We start from the raw sequence: 19,530 nt of genomic DNA on the forward strand, positions 1-19,530 counted from the left end.
AGTGTAGAAAAGCCCCTTTGTTAAGTGGTGGTGGCTGAGGGCTTAGGGAGATGGGTTAAACAATAACAGGCATTTTTCTGTGGAGGTTTGATTCTTGCCTGTTAGGCAAGGCTGGTGTGTGGTGTCTCCATGGCTGCACTTTCAGTGTCTGATCTGCCACAGGGAGCCAAGTCTAGACATATTCAGAGGCTCTATGCCAGGGTTTCTCAAACTTCCTTTCACTGCAACCCCCTTCTGCCAAAAAAAAAAACTCACTACATGGCCCTGGAAAGAGGGATCAAGCACCAAGCCCCTCCCCACTGAGCAGAGGCAGGGGAGACAAAGCCTGAGCTCTGCCCCAGTTAGGGGAGAGCAAATCCAGAGCTTGAGGGATTCAGCCCTGGGTGGTGGGGCTCAGACTTTTGGCTTCAGCCTCAGGCACCAACAAGTCTAATGCCAGCCCTGGCAATCCCATTAAAACAGGGTCACATCTCACTTTGGGGTCCTGACACACAGCTTGAGAACCACTGCTCTATGTTGATGGGAGAGAGTTTTCTGTGGGTGCAGTTAATCCACTTCCCAAGAGGTGGCACCTATGTCAGTGGGAGAAGCTATATCGGTGGGTGCGCAAGCTGTGGTGTTTACCACATTTAAGAAGTTTAATCAAACCCCATTTTTAAAACCACCTGTGGTCTGGGAATGGCAAAGGACCTCGATGAAGCAGGGTTTGTCCTTCAAAGTCCTGAAAATCACAATTCTCTATTCAGCTCATTGTGCTGGTATAGCTCAGTGGTAGAGTGGTTGATTGCAGCTCCAGTGATCCTCAGTTTAAACCCCAGTGTTCTCTTATAACCTTCTTTCCTTTTTTTAAAAAAAAGGAAAACATTTTCATTTCCATTCTCCATTCTGTTCAGGGCTCCTCTATACGGGAGGGAGGGAGGGAGCCCCTGTGTTTATATGAATGTAAACACTCAAGATTTTGCTGTCCAAATGCATAAAAACCTAGCAAAGCTGTCCATCCGCTGAAATCAGTTCCAATCCTCTAAGTGTCTAGTTTATTTTTCATCAATTAAACAAAGGTATCATATGAATGCACATTTGCAGATCCCTCTTCTCCAGGAGATATGTTGTGCAGAAGAACAAGAACCACATACAGCTGTAGTTCAGGAGTCTGATGACAAATGTTCTGAGGGCTGGAAAAAATGCCTTCTAGTGAGCTATTGAACAAGCTCAACCTGTTTAGCTTATCAAAAGAAGATTGAAAGGTGACTTCATTGAAGTGTTGAAGGGCCTTAATGGAGAGAAAAGGTTGTGTATTAAAGGGCTCTTGAATCTAGCAGAGAAAGGAATAACAAGACCCAGTGGCTGGAAGGTGAAAAGAGACAAATTCATATTACAAATAAGGCACAAATATTCAACACCGAGGATGATTCACCACAGGAACAAGCTACCAAGGAAAGTGGTGGATTCTCCATCTCCTGATGTCACTTAATGAAGACTAGATGCCTTTCTGGAATGTGTTTGCCCCAAAAGTAGCTCTTGTGTCATACAGGAGGCCTGTGATATGCAGGGGGTCAGATTAGATGCTCTAATGGTCTCTTCTGGTCATAAAGTCGACTAATTTCTGAAAAACTGAGTGTAGCATTGGGAGCAGCGTCTGATGTTTTCCTGTCTAGCCGGCTTGCTTCCTAGAACGAACGCTCCTTGAGTGGGGTGATCCACAGGGAGTAGCTCAAACCTCCCAAGTGCCTGGGCAGGAGCAGGACATTAGCCCAGCAAGGGAGGGGTGTGGCAGTGACATCACAAAGGCCTTTTGCAGGACCTCAGACTATTGGTCAAAGGTGGTGGGGAGGTGGTGACCTCACAGAGAGATGCTGACATCAGCCAGGCAGGACAGGGGCGAGGGGCCAGGGAAACCTCAGAGACCCTGTGGCTTTGCTTCAGCAAGTCTCCTTCTCCAGGTCTCTCTTTGAGGACTGAGAGAGTATTCGGGTTCATGTACGTGAGCGCCAGGAGGAACCTCTTTCGAGTTTTCTCCTTCCCTTTTCCTGATTTTACTAGAAAACAGCCGTCCCTGTTTAGAAGGTAAGAGCCTCCTTGAGGTTTGAAACCTGTTCAGTCTGATCCATCTGGTGACAGTTGAATTCTAGGCATGGAAAACACGAGCTTAAGGAGGCAGAATTTTATTCCGTACCTGGGATTTTGTCCCTTAAAATCACTGGGGACATTAGGGTTTGTTCTTTTTGTTTCACCTTTTCCTCCATCCATCCCTCCCTCCTTTCTCTTCGTCTCTTGCTTCTTTTGTCCTTTCTCCTGTTCCTCCCAAAACCAGGAGCAGTGTCGGGGTGTGTTTGGGGCGGGGCAGAAGAGGGGATGGGCGGCACTGGGGACGGAGAGCTCGGGGGTGTGGGGCAGGGGCAGAGAGGGGATGGGCGGCAGTGGGGAGGGGGAGCTCGGGGGAGTTTGGGGCGGGGCAGAGAGGGGATGGGCGGCACTGGGGAGGGGGGGAGGGGGGGTTGGGGGGGGGGCAGAGAGGGGATGGGCGGCACTGGGGAGGGGGAGCTCAGGGGTGGGGCGGGGCAGAGAGGGGATGGGTGGCAGTGGGTGAGGGGAGCATGGGGGTTGGGGCAGGGGCAGAGAGGGGATGGGTGGCACCGGGGAGGGGAGCTCAGGGGTTGGGGGCAGGGCAGAGAGGGGATGGGCGGCACTGGGGAGGGAGCTCAGGGGATTTTGGGGCGGGGCAGAAGAGGGGAGGGACGGCACCGGGGAGGGGAGCTCAGGGTGGGGGTTGGGGCGGGGCAGAGAGGGGATGGGCGGCATTGGGGTGGGGAGCTCAGGGTGAGTTGGGGGCGGGGCAGAGAGGGGATGGGCGGCAGTGGGGAGGGGAGCTCAGGGGGTTGGGGAGGGGCAGAGAGGGGATGGGCGGCACTGGGGAGCGGGAGCTGGGGGTGTTAGGGGCGGGGCAGAGAGGGGATGGGCGGCACTGGGGAGGGGAGCTCAGGGGTGTTGGGGCGGGGGCAGAAGAGGGGAGGGGCGGCACTTGGAGAGGGGAGCTCAGGGGGTGTTTGGGGCGGGGTCAGAGGGGAGGGGCGGCACTGGGGAGGGGAGCTCAGGGGTGTTGGGGCAGGGGCAGAAGAGGGGAGGGCGGCACTGGGGAGGGGAGCCAGGGGGTGTTGGGGGCGGGGCAGAAGAGGGGAGGGCGGCACTTGGGAGGGGAGCCTGGGGGGTTGGGGAGGGGCAGAGAGGGGATGGGCGGCACTGGGGAGGGGAGCTCAGGGGTGGGGCAGGGTCAGAGAGGGGATGGGTGGCAGTGGGGAGGGGAGCATGGGGGTTGGGGCGGGGGCAGAGAGGGGATGGGTGGCACCGGGGAGGAGCTCAGGGGTTGGGGCAGGGCAGAGAGGGGATGGGCGGCACTGGGGAGGGGAGCTCAGGGGATTTTGGGGGCAGGGGCAGAAGAGGGGAGGACGGCACCGGGGAGGGGAGCTCAGGGTGGGGTTGGGGCAGGGGCAGAGAGGGGATGGGCGGCATTGGGGGTGGGAGCTCAGGGGTGAGTTGGGGCGGGGCAGAGAGGGGATGGGCGGCAGTGGGGAGGGGAGCTCAGGGGTTGGGGAGGGGCAGAGAGGGGATGGGCGGCACTGGGGAGCAGGAGCTGGGGGTGTTAGGGGCGGGGCAGAGAGGGGATGGGCGGCACTGGGGAGGGGAGCTCAGGGGTGTTGGGGCGGGGGCAGAAGAGGGGAGGGCGGCACTTGGAGGGGAGCTCAGGGGTGTTTGGGGCAGGGTCAGAGGGGAGGGCGGCACTGGGGAGGGGAGCTCAGGGGTGTTTGGGGCAGGGGCAGAGAGGGGATGGGCGGCACCGGGGAGGGGACCTCAGGGGTTGGGGAAGGGCAGAGAGGGGATGGGCGGCACTGGGGAGAGGGGAGCTAGGGGTGTTGGGGCAGGGGCAGAAGAGGGGATGGGTGGCACCGGGGAGGGGAGCTCAGGGGTTGGGGCAGGGCAGAGAGGGGATGGGCGGCACTGGGGAGGGGGAGCTCGGGGATTTTGGGGCGGGGCAGAAGAGGGGAGGGACGGCACCGGGGAGGGAGCTCAGGGTGGGGTTGGGGCGGGGGCAGAGAGGGGATGGGCGGCATTGGGGTGGGGAGCTCGGGGTGAGTTGGGGCGGGGGCAGAGGGGATGGGCGGCAGTGGGGAGGGGAGCTCAGGGGGTTGGGAGGGGCAGAGAGGGGATGGGCGGCACTGGGGAGGAGCTCAGGGGGTGGGGCAGGGTCAGAGAGGGGATGGGTGGCAGTGGGGAGGGAGCATGGGGTTGGGGCGGGGCAGAGAGGGGATGGGTGGCACCGGGAGGGGAGCTCAGGGGTTGGGGCAGGGCAGAGAGGGGATGGGCGGCACTGGGGAGGGGAGCTCAGGGGATTTTGGGGGCGGGGCAGAAGAGGGGAGGGACGGCACCGGGGAGGGGAGCTCAGGGTGGGGTTGGGGCGGGGCAGAGAGGGGATGGGCGGCATTGGGGTGGGGAGCTCGGGGTGAGTTGGGGCGGGGCAGAGAGGGGATGGGCGGCAGTGGGGAGGGAGCTCAGGGGTGGGGCGGGGTCAGAGAGGGGATGGGTGGCAGTGGGGAGGAGCATGGGGTTGGGGGCGGGGCAGAGAGGGGATGGGCGACAGTGGGGAGGGCAGCTCAGGGGTTGGGGGCAGGGAGGGGATGGGCGGCACTGGGGAGGGGAGCTCAGGGGTTGGGGCGGGGAGGAGGGGAGGCGGCACTGGGGTTGGGGCGCTCAGGGGTTGGGGCAGGGAAGAGAGGGGATGGGCGGCAGTGGGGAGGAGCTCAGGGGTTGGGGAGGGGCAGGGAGGGGATGGGCGGCACTGGGGAGGGGGCTCAGGGGTGGGGGCAGGGGTCAGAGAGGGGATGGGTGGCAGTGGGGAGGGGGCATGGGGGTTGGGGCGGGGCAGAGAGGAGGGCGGCAGTGGGGAGGAGCTCAGGGTGAGTTGGGGGCGGGGCAGAGAGGGGATGGGCGGCAGTGGGGAGGGAGCTCAGGGGTTGGGGAGGGGCAGAGAGGGGATGGGCGGCACTGGGGCAGGAGCTGGGGGTGTTAGGGGCGGGGCAGAGAGGGGATGGGCGGCACTGGGGAGGGGAGCTCAGGGGTGTTGGGGCAGGGGCAGAAGAGGAGGGCGGCACTTGGGGTGGGGGCAGGGTCAGAGAGGGGATGGGTGGCAGTGGGGAGGAGCATGGGGGTTGGGGGCGGGGCAGAGAGGGGATGGGCGACAGTGGGGAAGGCAGCTCAGGGGTTGGGGGCAGGGCAGGGAGGGGATGGGCGGCACTGGGGAGGAGCTCAGGGTGGGGTTGGGGCAGGGGCAGAGAGGGGATGGGCGGCATTGGGGGTGGGGAGCTCAGGGTGAGTTGGGGCAGGGGCAGAGGGGATGGGCGGCAGTGGGGAGGAGCTCAGGGGGTTGGGGAGGGGCAGAGAGGGGATGGGCGGCACTGGGAGCAGGAGCTGGGGGTGTTAGGGGCAGGGGCAGAGAGGGGATGGGCGGCACTGGGGAGGAGCTCAGGGGTGTTGGGGCAGGGGCAGAGAGGGGAGGGCGGCACTTGGAGAGGGGAGCTCAGGGGTGTTTGGGGCAGGGTCAGAGGGGAGGGGCGGCACTGGGGAGGGGAGCTCAGGGGTGTTTGGGGCAGGGGCAGAGAGGGGATGGGCGGCACCGGGGGAGGACCTCAGGGGTTGGGGAAGGGCAGAGAGGGGATGGGCGGCACTGGGGAGGGGAGCTAGGGGTGTTGGGGCAGGGGCAGAAGAGGGGAGGGCGGCACCGGGAGGGAGCTCGGGGTGGGGTTGGGGCGGGGACAGAGAGGGGATGGGTGGCACCGGGAGGGGAGCTCAGGGGTTGGGGGCAGGGCAGAGAGGGGATGGGCGGCACTGGGGAGGGGAGCTCAGGGGATTTTGGGGGCGGGGCAGAAGAGGGGAGGGACGGCACCGGGGAGGAGCTCAGGGTGGGGTTGGGGCGGGGCAGAGAGGGGATGGGCGGCATTGGGGGTGGGGAGCTCAGGGTGAGTTGGGGACAGGGGCAGAGGGGATGGGCGGCAGTGGGGAGGGGAGCTCAGGGGGTTGGGGAGGGGCAGAGAGGGGATGGGCGGCACTGGGGAGGAGCTCAGGGGTGGGGGCGGGGTCAGAGAGGGGATGGGTGGCAGTGGGGAGGAGCATAGGGGTTGGGGCGGGAGAGAGGGGATGGGTGGCACCGGGGAGGAGCTCAGGGGTTGGGGGCAGGGCAGAGAGAGGGGATGGGCGGCACTGGGGAGGGGAGCTCAGGGATTTTGGGGCGGGGCAGAAGAGGGGAGGGACGGCACCGGGGAGGGGAGCTCAGGGGTGGGGTTGGGGCGGGGCAGAGAGGGGATGGGCGGCATTGGGGGTGGGGAGCTCAGGGTGAGTTGGGGCGGGGGCAGAGAGGGGATGGGCGGCAGTGGGGAGGGGAGCTCAGGGGTTGGGGAGGGCAGAGAGGGGATGGGCGGCACTGGGGTTGGGGAGCTCGGGGTGGGGCGGGGTCAGAGAGGGGATGGGTGGCAGTGGGGAGGGGAGCATGGGGTTGGGGCGGGGCAGAGAGGGGATGGGCGGCATTGGGGTGGGGAGCTCAGGGTGAGTTGGGGGCAGGGGCAGAGAGGGGATGGGCGGCAGTGGGGAGGGGACCTCAGGGGTTGGGGAGGGGCAGAGAGGGGATGGGCGGCACTGGGAGCAGGAGCTGGGGGTGTTAGGGGCAGGGGCAGAAGAGGGGAGGGGCGGCACTGGGGAGGAGCTCAGGGGGTGTTGGGGGCAGGGGCAGAAGAGGGGAGGGCGGCACTTGGAGAGGGGAGCTCAGGGGTGTTTGGGGCAGGGTCAGAGGGGAGGGCGGCACTGGGGAGGGAGCTCAGGGGTGTTGGGGCAGGGGCAGAAGAGGGGAGGGCGGCACTGGGGGAGGAGCTCAGGGGTGTTGGGGCAGGGTCAGAGGGGATGGGTGGCAGTGGGGAGGAGCATGGGGTTGGGGGCGGGGCAGAGAGGAGGGCGGCAGTGGGGAGGGGAGCTCAGGGTGAGTTGGGGCAGGGGCAGAGAGGGGAGGGGCGGCACTGGGGTTGGGGCGCTCTGGGGGTTGGGGCGGGAAGAGAGGGGATGGGCGGCAGTGGGGAGGGGAGCTCAGGGGTTGGGGAGGGGCAGAGAGGGGAGGGGCGGCAGTGGGGAGGGGAGCTCGGGGGTGGGGGCGGGAGGAGGGGAGGGCGGCAGTGGGGAGGAGCTCAGGGGTGTTTGGGCTGCTCAGGAGCCGCCTCGCGAACGCTTCAAGGCCACGTGACGCCCTCCTGGAAATTCCGCCTCTCCCGAGACAGCCAATAGGAAGAGGAGGCAGAGCCCTGACCAATGGGGCGCGAGAAGAAACCTTCCCCGCCCAGTTCCAGTGTGAGGATGGGGGCTGCAGTGACCAGAGCCCCAGCAGGGTGCAGCGGGGGGCTGCAGTGACCAGAGCCCCAGCAGGTGCAGCAGGGGGCTGCAGTGACCAGAGCCCCAGCAGGGTGCATGGGGGCTGCAGTGACCAGAGCCCCCAGCAGTGTGCATCGGGGCTGCAGTGACCAGAGCCCCCAGCAGGGTGCATCGGGGGCTTCAGTGACCAGAGCCCCAGCAGGGTACATCGGGGGCTGCAGTGACCAGAGCCCCAGCAGTGTGCATCGGGGGCTGCAGTGACCAGACCCCAGCAGGGTGCATCGGGGGCGGGGCTGCAGGGACCAGACCCCCCAGCAGGGTGCATCGGGGGGGGCTGCACTGACCAGACCCCCCAGCAGGGGGGCTGCCGGCCGTGGGGTTCCCTGCAGTCTGGTGCCATTCACAGGAGACCCGCAATAGCCTGACCCCACCCCTGTCCGAGCTCCGCCCTGCCCCCAGCCCACTGCCTCTTGAGCAGCCCCTGCTGTGTCACCACTACCCCCACCGCTGTGTCCCCCAGCTTCCCAGCCCCAGCTCCCCTCGGTGGCCCCCCACACTTCCTCCCTGCAGCCTGCCCCATTCCCCTGAGTCCCAGCTTCACCCCTGACATCTCTCAACCCCACCTCCCCCATCGCAGCCTCTGCCCCCCAGTGCCCCGGCCCTGCTCCCCGGGGGGCTTGAGAGGCCCCCACCCCCCGGCCGCTCCACTCCCCACAATGGGCAGCTGCTGGCGCTGAGGAAGGGGGTCTGGGCCAGGCCAGGTGCTGGGCCGATCCTGGTGAAGAGAGACGAGCCGGCAAGGCTGAGAGGCCCCTCCCTTGTCTGGGGGGGGGACAGGGGCTCCACAATTTGGCCAGTGTCACCCTCCCCCATCCCGAGGAGACGTCCGCTCCCAGCAGGCCGTGCTCCATCTCCACCCCGCAGGGGGGAGCCCCCAGACCAGCAGTACCCCCCACCCCGCCCCCCTCAGCAGCCAAGCCGGGACCCTGCCCCGTCGCCCCGGCGAGGGCTGCAGGACACCCTGCCCCCGCAGCCCCAGCCACCCCCCCTGTCCCCGGGGTGGGGTGGGGGAAGGGGGGATTCCTTCTTCCCATTGCCCAGATCCCACCCCCACCCCGGGCTGCCCAGACGGGAGCCAGGGGCTGCAGCAGTTGGCTGCTTCCCCAGGGCTCCCAAGGAGCCGCCAGGAGAAGGGACGAGATTCTCCACGGCGCTGCAGCCGTTCACACTGGGACCCGTCTCACACGGGGGAAACTGAGGCACCAGGGAGGGCGAGATGGGCTGCACCAGCTCAGATTGGGAGTCTGGGGGAGAGCCAGGAACAGAACCCAGGAGTCCTGGCTCCATGGGCAGCAGGACTCCTCCACTTGGGAGGCTGGGCGGGCCCGGACTGTGGCCCTGCCCCAAGGCCTGCTGCCACTCAGCCTCCTCCTGCCAAAGCCCCGCCCACACGCCCCCTCCACCCCGCCCACACTCCCCCTTCAGCCCCGCCCACACGCCCCTTCAGCCCCGCCCACACGCCCCCCTCAGCACCCCTTGGTTCCACTCCACTGACCCCCCCCGCCCACCTCTCCCGTCTCTTCCCCCGAGGCCCAGCCACTTGTGCATCTTCGCCCCCGCCTACCTCTCTGTCGTTTGCACCCCGGCCTCTCCCCCCACGGCCCCATGTGGCCGGATGGAGCTTGGGGAAGGGCGAAGTGAGGATGGGGCCTTGCGGGGGAGAGGACGAGTGGGAGCAGGGCCTCTGGGTGGAGCACAGGCCAGCTGCCTCCCCGGGCCCCTTATACCCACCGCCCCTGCCTGGCTCCTGGCCTCCCCGGCTCTAACCACTAGACCCAGCGGCACTGGGACAATTTGTATAGTGGGAGGTGCTGAGAGCCAGTGAACAAACCTGTAAACCCTGCACAGGATGGAAACCACTTCAAGCCAGGGGGCACCACGACTGGCCCCCACTCCCTTCCCAGAGCCAGCGGTGGGACCCGGATACCCTGGCTCCCAACCCCCACTCTAACCACTAGCCTGCACTGCCCTGCCACAGCTGGGGAGAAGAACCAGGAGTCCTGGCTCCCAGCCCGGTCGTGGGTGGAGCAGGACGTACTGGCCATGGGCTCAGCTGGGCATCACTTACCATTAGGCTGGATAGTATCCCAGTGCTGACCTCCAGCCCCACAGCTCTGCTGGTGCCCCTCACTCCCAACCCGCAGCCCCTGTTATCCCAATCCTGATCTCCACACCCACAGCTCTGCTGGTGCCCCTCACTCCCGACCCGCAGCCCCCTGGGTTCCCCCCAGCTCTAGTGGTGCCCCTCACTCCTGACCCGCAGTCCCTGCTATCCCAGTCCTGACCTCCAGACTCACAGCTCTGCTGGTGCCCCTCACTCCCGACCCGCAGCCCCCTGGGTTCCCCCCAGCTCTAGTGGTGCCCCTCACTCCCGACACGCAGGCCCTGCTATCCCAGTCCTGACCTCCAGACTCACAGCTCTGCTGGTGCCCCTCACTCCCGACCTGCAGCCCCTGTTATCCCAATCCTGACCTCCAGACTCACAGCTCTGCCGGTGCCCCTCACTCCCGACCCGCAGCCCCTCCTATCCCAATCCTGATCTCCACACCCACAGCTCTGCTGGTGCCCCTCCCTCCCGACCCGCAGCCCCCTGTATTCCTCACTGAGCTCCCCAGTTACTGCGCTGCCGGTGCCCCTCACTCCCGACCCGCAGGACATGCTATCCCAGTCCTGACCTCCAGACTCACAGCTCTGCTGGTGCCCCTCACTCCCGACCCGCAGCCCCCTAGTCTCCCTCCAGCTCTGCCGGTGCCCCTCATTCCCGACCCGCAGCCCCTGCTATCCCAGTCCTGACTCCAGACTCACAGTTCTGCTGCTGCCCCCTACTCCCGACCCGCAGCCCCTCCTATCCCAATCCTGATCTCTACACCCACAGCTCTGCTGGTGCCCCTCACTCCCGACCCGCAGCCCCCTGGATTCCCCGCTGAGCTACCCAGTTACTGCGCTGCCGGTGCCCCTCACTCCCGACCCGCAGCCCCTACTATCCCAGTCCTGACCTCCAGCCCCACAGCTCTGTTGGTGCCCCTCACTCCCGACCCGCAGCCCCTTAGGCGTCCACCAGCTCTGACGGTGCCCCTCACTTCCGACCCGCAGCTCCCTGGTCTCCCTCCAGCTCTGCCGGTGCCCCTCACTCCCGACCCGCAGCCCCTGCTATCCAGTCCTGACCTCTAGACTCAGAGCTCTGCTGGTGCCCCTCACTCCCGACCCGCAGCCCCCTAGTCTCCCTCCAGCTCTGCCGGTGCCCCTCATTCCTGACCCGCAGCCCCTGCTATCCCAGTCCTGACTCCAGACTCACAGTTCTGCTGCTGCCCCTCACTCCCGACCCGCAGCCCCTCCTATCCCAATCCTGATCTCTACACCCACAGCTCTGCTGGTGCCCCTCCCTCCCGACCCGCAGCCCCCTCGATTCCTCGCTGAGCTCCCCAGTTACTGCGCTGCTGGTGCCCCTCACTCCCGACCCGCAGCCCCTGCTATCCCAGTCCTGACCTCCAGACTCTCAGCTCTGCTGGTGCCCCTCACTCCCGACCCGCATGGGTCACCCCTGGAGCAGGGTAAAGCTGCAGGTTGACAGTGGGGTTGCTGCCCCTGTGAACAGCTGCTGTAGCACCGCCTGGGCAGGACAGGGAGAGCCAGTTATACCCCCCCCAGCCTGTATCGGGGGATGGGAGCGCTCACACCCTGGGGCCCCTGAGTTGGGACGGAGGGAGGCCCCCGTGCACCAGGGATGCTGTAAGGGCGAACAGGGGTACCCACCCACGCACCCGAGATCTTCTAGGGGGGGAGAGTGGCACCCACACACCCAGGATGTTGTAGGGGGGGACAAGGGCATCCACACTCCGGGATCCTCTGCAGAGGGACGGACACCCACACATCCAGGATTCTGTATGGGGGGCAGAGTTACCTGGGCTCCTGGACGGGATGGGGGGCACCAAAACATCTGGGATCTTACCTGGCAGGACAGCGGCGCCTGCAGCTCGACATGAGACGGGGGCGGGGGGAGCAGGAGCATTTCCCAGTTCCAGGCTGTCCCTGTCTGGCCAAGGCACAGAGCTCACAAGCAGAGTTTAAAGCTCCAGCTGCCAGACAGCAAAACAAGCCGGGCTCTGTGGCTGGTGCCTGTGATCCCAGCGCCTGGGGAGGCTGAGGCTGGTGGATCGCTTGAGCTCAGGAGTTCTGGGCTGCAGGGGGTTGTGCCGATCAGGTGTCCACACTAAGTTTGGCATCAATATGGTGATCCCGGGGGAGCTTGGGGTCTCCAGGTTGCCTAAGGAGGGGTAAACCAGCCCAGGTCGGAAACGGAGTAGGTCAAAACTCCTCTGCTGATCACTAGTGGGATCGCACCTGTGAATAGCCCCTGCCGCATAGCCTGGGCAAGGCAATGAGACACGGCCTCTTTTTATACAGACACCCCCCGCAGAGCCTGGATGGGGGGGGACGGGAGCACCCACACGCTGGGGATTCTGACTTGGGGTGAGGGACGCACCCAAGCAACACAGATCTTGAAAAGGGGAACAGAGACACCCACAGATCCCGGATGGGGGCAGGCAGGGGAAACCACACATGGGAGCTAGTTCATGGGGTGGGGACAGAGACATCCACCGGAGATCCTGGATGGGAGCACCCACATGATGGGGATCTTGAACTGGAAGGAGGGAAGCACCATGTACCAGAGGTTCTGAAGGGGGAACAGGGACACTCACACACCAGGTGTCTTGCAGCTAGAGCTGCGGTCTTCATTTACACAGGGCAGTGATGGGGATTTAACCAATTCCTACGCAGAACTTGTTCCACTAGATAATTAGCCTCACAGTTAAAAAATGGTAATTTCCAGTTGGCGTTTTGTGACATTGACTGCAAACCAAGGGGGTCGTGTTCAACCTTTGTCTGGTGAATTAAAGAACCCTTTCAAATCAGATATTCCCCCCTCTGGGAATTTTTAAAACTGTGTATTTAAAATCAGTGACTAAATCCCCTCTTAACCTCCAGTCAATGAAATCAATTGAGTTTCTTCAATCTCTCGCTGTAGACAGAAGAGACCAATGCACATTTTCCTTGTTTTTAAAGGCAAAATTCCTGATCTTTCCAAGGGGATCTTCTGCTTCAGCTGTCAGTTTGGGGAAGGATTTGGCTTCCTGGGTTATAATCTGCCCGCTGGGTTATAATCTGCGGTCTGAAGGGTCAAATTTAGATGAGGCCGTTAGTGCTGCCCCCGTGTGGCCGGAGATGGGAGCTCACAAGCAGAGTTGAAAGCTGGAGCTGGAACGGACCTGGCTGGACACGTGGGGCACAAAGGCTCTCACGTGGGATCCTCGCTGTGCAGCAGGAGGCGGAGGGAAGCTGGTTGTCAGGGGTCAGGGCCATGGGCGCCAACTTATATGGGCTCGTGGAGCTAAAGCCCCAGGAATATTCAAAATCAGGGGCTCTGCTCCACCAATATTTGGAGCTAGGTTTTGCCCCTTTAAATCCTAGCCGCGGCCGGGAATCAGAGGGCTCTGGGCTGCCTGCAACCGCGGGGAGCCCAGAGCCTTTTAAATCCCAGCCGCGGCCGGGAATCAGAGGGCTCTGGGCTGCCTGCAACCGCGGGAAGCCCAGAGCCCTTTAAATCCCAGCCGCGGCCGGGAATCAGAGGGCTCTGGGCTGCCTGCAACCGCAGGGAGCACAGAGCCCTTTAAATCCCAGCCGCGGCCGGGAATCAGAGGGCTCTGGGCTGCCTGCAACCGCGGGAAGCCCAGAGCCCTTTAAATCCCAGCCGCGGCCGGGAATCAGAGGGCTCTGGGCTGCCTGCAACCGCGGGGATCCCAGAGCCCTTTAAATCTCAGCCGGGGCTGGGAATCGGAGGGCTCTGGGCTGCCCGCCGGGGCAGAGAGCCCCGAGCCCTTTGAATCCCAGCCAGCGGCTGGGATTTACAGGGCTCAGGGCTCCCCGCGGCTGCCAGCAGCCCAGAGCCCTTTGAATCCCAGCCCCTGGCTGCCTATTGCCCCCTCCCCAGACCCCTGCCCCAACTGCCCCCCCGGACCCCCACCCCCTATCTAAGCACCACTGGTCCTTGTCCCCGTTACCCACTCCTGAGACCCCTGCCCCTAACTGCCCCTTGGGACCCCCGCCCCGATCGAAGCCTCCCTTCGCCGTGTCCCGAACTGCCCCCTCCTGAGACCCCACCCAACTTCCCGCCAGGACCCCACCCCCGACCTGTCCCCTGATCACCCCCCGGGACTCCCATGCCTATCCAATTCCTTCCTGTCCCCTGACTGCCCTTCAAACCTCTGCCCCATCCAACCCCTGCTCCTTGTCCCTTGACTGGCCCCTGGAACCCCCTACCCATTCTCCAACCTTGTAATCTTGTGGTACTGACGTGTTGTAGCTTCATTTTATATCGGCTTACAGGGCGGGAGTGGGGGGGGGCACCACCATTTTGGGCCCCACCAAAAATTATACAAACCTGCCGCCTATGGTCAGGGCTGCACCCTGCCATGCTAAGCCGGTGTCTGTGCTAAGCTCGGCATCAATCAGGTGACTCTGGGAAGTTCGGGGTCCCCAGGCTCCCACAGGAGGGTGAAGCAGGTCACCCCTGGAGCAGGTTAAAGCTGCAGGGTGACAGTGGGGTTGCTGCCCCTGTGAACAGCTGCTGTAGCACCGCCTGGGTAGGACAGGGAGAGCCAGTTATACCCCCCCCCCAGCCTGTATCGGGGAATGGGAGCGCTCACACCCTGGGGACCCACCCACCAGAGATCTACGGGGGGGAGAGTGGCACCCACACACCCAGGATGTTGTAGGGGGGGACAAGGGCATCCACACTCCGGGATCCTCTGGAGAGGGACGGACACCCACACACCCAGGATTCTGTATGGGGGGCAGAGGTACCCGGACACCTGGGCGGGGAAAGGGGGCACCAAAACATCCGGGATCTTACCTGGCAGGACAGTGGCGCCTGCAGCTCGACATGAGACGGGGGCCGGGGGAGCAGGAGCATTTCCCAGTTCCAGGCTGTCCCCGTCTGGCCAAGGCACAGAGCTCACAAGCAGAGTTTAAAGCTCCAGCTGCCAGGCAGCAAAATAAGCCGGGCTCCCTGGCTGGTGCCTTTGATCCCAGCGCCTGGGGAGGCTGAGGCTGGCGGATCGCTTGCGCTCAGGAGTTCTGGGCTGCAGGGGGCTGTGCCGATCAGGTGTCCGCATTACGTTCAGCATCAATATGGTGATCCCGGGGAAGCTCAGAGTCCCCAGGTTGCCTAAGGAGGGGTGAACCGGCCTAGGTCGGAAACAGAGCAGGTCAAAACTCCTGTGCCGATCAGTAGTGGGGTTGTGCCTGTGAGTAGCCCCTGCAGCGTAGCCTTGGCAAGACAGTGAGACATGGTCTCTTTTAAGACCCCCGCCCCCGCAGAGCCTGGAGGGGGGATGGGAGCACCCACATGCTGGGGATTCTGACTTGGGGGGAGGGACGCCCCCCTGCAACACGGATCTTGAAAAGGGGAACAGCGACACCCACACACCACAGAGACTGCAGGGGGGGATGGGAGCACCCACACGCTGGGGATTCTGACTTGGGGGGAGGGACGCCCCCTGCAACACGGGTCTTAAAAGCGGAACAGTGACACCCACAGAGCCTGGATGGGAGCAGGGGAACCATACATGGGAGCTAGTTCATGGGGTGGGGGACACACCCATATGCTCCATTGCACCATTCTTAATGAGAAGAACGGGGGCATCCGCACAACACGGATCCTTATTGGGCGGGGGGACACCCACACACTCCACTATTAACCAGGAGGGACAGGGGCACCAGACACCCCCAGTAGCGTGGAGAACACCCACATCCACCGGATCCCTCAACGCAAACCCTCCACAGAAGGACCTGGTCTGTTCCATGATGGCAGCCCAGCCTGGGTGAGTCAAAGTCTCTTTTTATACAGGCACGCCCCAGAGATCCTGACTAGGGGAGCGAGACACCCACCCACCAGAGATCCTTAATGGTCTAGGGTGCACCCACACACCAGGGATTCTTATGGGTGGGAGGAATGGAGACAGCCAGACACACTGAGATCACTTCCTCCCAGGAGCCTGGGCCAGACAGGGAGACACAGTCCCCCTTTACAGATCTGCCAGACAACCTTCCTCCCACCCCCTCCACACAATGTTCTTATCTGGAGGTGAAGCCAGGGAAACCACATGGAGGATTCTTATCTGGGGAACTGGGGGGACCCACTTACCACCAGAGATTCTTAAGGGCAGGAGGAACAGGGACTCCCACCTCTGCAGCATGGGGGTGGGTCACCTGCTGGGATCATCTGGGCATATTTCACCTCGTCAGCTCCCTGCCATTGCCTTGGGGGCCCCTTGTTCGCTGCCTCTGGTACCCAGTTTAGCCTCCTTCCTGAGGGCTGAAACGCTTTGATCTATCTAAGGTCTGTGGGATCAATACGTGTCATGGTGTAATTCTGTGTTATTCGGGGGTCAGACTAGCTGAGCTAATGGCCCCTTCTGCCCTTAAACGCCATGAAAACATTTCCCTGGTTCCTCCTTGCGCCTGACAGACACCACGGTGAGGGGCCCAATAGAAGCTCCTGGACACAGCGCTCTGGCTCTTACGTTACTTGGGGACGTCAGCGCTTTCCTAGCAAAGCTGCTGCTAAAGCGCTGGATTTGGGGAACGGTTCGGCTCCGATTCAGAGATCTGCCTGCGGGGTGTGAACCTGCCACGAGGAGCGGGAAACGCTACCAACAACGGGAGGCGTTGGCTGAGCTCCAGGCTGCCCCCGTGTGGCCAAAGCTTAGAACTGAGCAGGGGAGTTTAAAGCTGGCGCTGGGAGGGACCTGAACACGCGGGGCACGAAGGCTCCTGCGTGTAACGCTTGTTGGGTGGGCAGCTGAGCGTAGCTGATTGCCGGAGTTCAGGGCTGCACCCCGGGGTGCTGAGCAGGTGTCTGTGCTCAGGTTGGCCTCGCTATGATGGTTTCTGGGACGTTTGGGGCCGCCAGTCTCCCTAAAGGGAGGGGAGCCAGGCCAGGAAAGGAGGCCGGCAAAACTCTGGTACGAATTGCCAGTGGGACTGACCCTGTGAAGAGCCGCTGTAGCCCCGCCAGGGAGAGCCGGTCTCTCTTTGTGCAGCCCCCTCCATTCCTCAGGACGAGGGTTGTGCTCAAAGATCTGTGCCCCGTGTTTTTACCTCCGTGTGAAGCGCGCAGAGCAAATAACCCTCAGCACCTCAGCTCAGTTCCAGGCTCCACTTCCACTCGCTCAGGCAAGATGGTGCAGAGCAGGGCCGGCTTTAGGCCTATTCCACCAATTCCTCCGAATAGGGCCCCGCGCCTAAGAGGGCCCCACGTCCAGTGAGAATCCCTTCCCTGGATAGAGGCGCCTTTTTAATTTTTACTCACCTGGCGGCGCTCTGGGTCTTCGGCGGCACTTCAGCGGCGGGTCCTTCAGTGCCGCCAAAGACCTGGAGTGAGTGAAGGACCTGCCGCCGAAGACTCGGAGCACCACCCGGTGAGTACAAGCCCCGCACTTCCTAAAGCCAGCCCTGGTGCAGAGGAGCCCCTGGGTGGCTGTGGGCCTGGGGAGGATGGCTTTTGATTTTTCGGCCTGACCGCTACGGGCAGCAAGGCCAAAAGTCAGATGGCCGGCTCTCCCGTCCACCACGCTCATCAGGAGCCCTTAGTCGACAGGCTTGGAGAATGCGGGCAGCGTCCCCCACTACCTCTTGCATGCAAAGCGAGCGCTCTGCCGCTTGAGCTAATTCCCCGCAGCTGGCCTGACTCTCAGACACCGGGCAAAAAAAGGCAAGGGCTCTGTGGCCTTAAGCAGAACACAGCCTGAAATGGGGAGGGGGGGCGCTAACCAGAGCTGGGGAAGGGGGTCCGAGTCCCAGCCACGCTCCTCGGCACAAACACCAACGCTCCCTCCCTGGAGTGTGTCTGGGCTGAGAGTTAGCCCCAGAAACAAGCACCAAACTTCAGAAGACAACACAGGGATAGATCACTTGACGATTGCCTGCTCTGGCCATTGCCTCTGAAGCGCCTGGCATCGGTTACTGTCAGAAGACGGGATAGTGGCCTAGATGGACCATCGGTCTCACCCAGGAGGGCCATTCTTATCTTCACCACTTTCCTCTAACCCAAGCAAAGCGAGGAGCAGGCCCAGCTCAGCAACTCTAGCAGGCTCCCTGGCCCCTGGCCCAGCATACAGCAAAACGACCCTGCCTCCGCCAGGATAGACAGCCACCGACTCCCTCTTCCAGACCAACGCAGCCCTTCCCCGCTTTGGCTGTCTCCAAGCTGTCTGCGTGCTCTGCTCTGCTCCACGGCTGCCATGCTGCCTGAGATCAGGAGGCTGCGAGGTCTCACGGTCTCAGCTGAGCTGGTATCGCGTGCCACCCCGCCCATCTCCTCATTCCCTTCATAGACCCCTGGGATGTGAGTAATTCTGTATTTGAGTGGCTCTCCCTCCCGGCCAATGAGCTTGGCGTAGACTAGCAGGGAGGGAGGAGGAAAGGGATTGTGCTCCAGTGAGAGCTCAGAAAGAAAGGTGCAGGTCCCCCACTAGAGCCCAGCACAGCAGAGCAAAGCAGAGCAGAGCAGGCTGGAGAATGTGTGTCTGGGTCTGACTACTTCTCCCAGGCTCTTCCATTTGAGCTAACTTCCCCCAGCTGTCACCAGCCTCCCAGTCAGCGCAAGGGGGAGAAGGGCCGGGGAGGAAGAGCTTTGTGCTCCGCAAGGGCTGGCTTTTTGGGAGGCCAAGCGGGGAGAGGGATGGAGGCCACTGGAGGAGCTGAGCCGGCTGACTGTCCATGGCTTCTAAAAGAAGGGCAAGAGAAGGTCCCGCGGCTGCCTTGCCGCTGGAGAATGCGGGCATTGATCCCGCTGTCTCTCGCATGCGAAGCGAGCGCTCTACCACTTGAGCTAATTCCCCTACCTTGGCAGGTGGCCTCTTGATCCATCCATTCGATAATGGAGGCCACATCGTTCCCCGCGCCAGCCGGTGACTCCTTCCAAAAGGGTCAAGCAAGAGAGGGCTTCCCGTAGGCCGGCTAGCTCAGCTGGTTAGAGCGTGGTGCTAATAACGCCAAGGTCATGGGTTCAAGCCCCATGCTGGCCACTCGGGGTGCAGGAGGGAGAGGGTGGCTTCTGGTCTTTTGGCTGACTGCTAGGGGTGGCAGAGGCCACAACCAGGTGGGCCGGGAGCGGGCAAGAGCCCTGCTGGGCGCCGGGCAGGACGAGGCTCCGGACACCTCCTTGGTCTCCCCTCCCTGGGCTCCTCGCTCCATCTGCTGCCTGAAAGGAACTTGGGCCCGGGGAGGAGACGGGTGAGCCCGGCCAGCTTCCTTCCAGGCTCATGGGAGGCCAGGTTAGAGCTGCCCGCCCGCGAAGCCAAAATCGCAGGCCTGCCGGCTCGCCCCCATTTCCACAGAGGGTTGACCTGATGGCCCGAATTCTTGCCAGCCACCAGCTCCACCCAAATGTACCCGACGCCGGATCATGCTCCCCAGCCCAAGCCACAGAGGAAGGCTTAATCCTCGGCACCCCAACCTAGGGGAGAGGCTTCACACTCCGCCGGCGCAGGGTGACCTTTGGGACTTCCCTGGACACCATCCTCCCACCACCCACAGCCAGACCCCCCAAGCCCACACTCGAGCCCACCCCTCCGACAGGAAGGATCAGGAGGACCACTCCACCCAGGGGCACCACCACTCCAAGTCAGCTTCACTTGCTTTCTCTTCTACCCCTTTCCTCCCAAGTTATGCGCGCCTCACGGGAGCCGGCCCTGGGAAGACGCAGGCACCGCACTCTGACTGGCGGAAGCCAAACGCCCACACCGAGAGTTTAGCACGGGCTCTTGAGGCACTGGAGGAACCCCATGCAGACGCACTGACGGAGCTAAGCTTTACGGCCAAGGGCCCTACCTGTGCAGAAAGCCAACTTGCTTGTGAAAAAGACTCCTCTTTCGGCTCCCCTTCCAAACTTCCAAATGCCTCCAAATGGGAAAACACACACACTGAAACACCCAAACGGTCCTAACGCTGGGGCCAGGTGAAAAAGAAAAGCAAGGAAAAGATTTCTAAATGGCCACCCTGCCAGAG

General features: G+C 63.1%; 2 non-coding genes across 2 annotated transcripts; one reads left to right on the top strand and one right to left on the bottom strand.

Moving 5' to 3' along the window:
- Positions 1–18,289: 18,289 nt before the first annotated feature.
- Positions 18,290–18,362, bottom strand: TRNAA-CGC. The gene has a single exon. It is a non-coding gene; the product is annotated as a tRNA-Ala (tRNA).
- Positions 18,363–18,474: 112 nt separating this feature from the next.
- Positions 18,475–18,548, top strand: TRNAI-AAU. Its single transcript has one exon. It is a non-coding gene; the product is annotated as a tRNA-Ile (tRNA).
- Positions 18,549–19,530: the final 982 nt, after the last annotated feature.

This window comes from Mauremys reevesii, linkage group 12 (assembly GCF_016161935.1).
Source record: "Mauremys reevesii isolate NIE-2019 linkage group 12, ASM1616193v1, whole genome shotgun sequence".
Lineage (NCBI taxonomy): Eukaryota > Metazoa > Chordata > Testudines > Geoemydidae > Mauremys > Mauremys reevesii.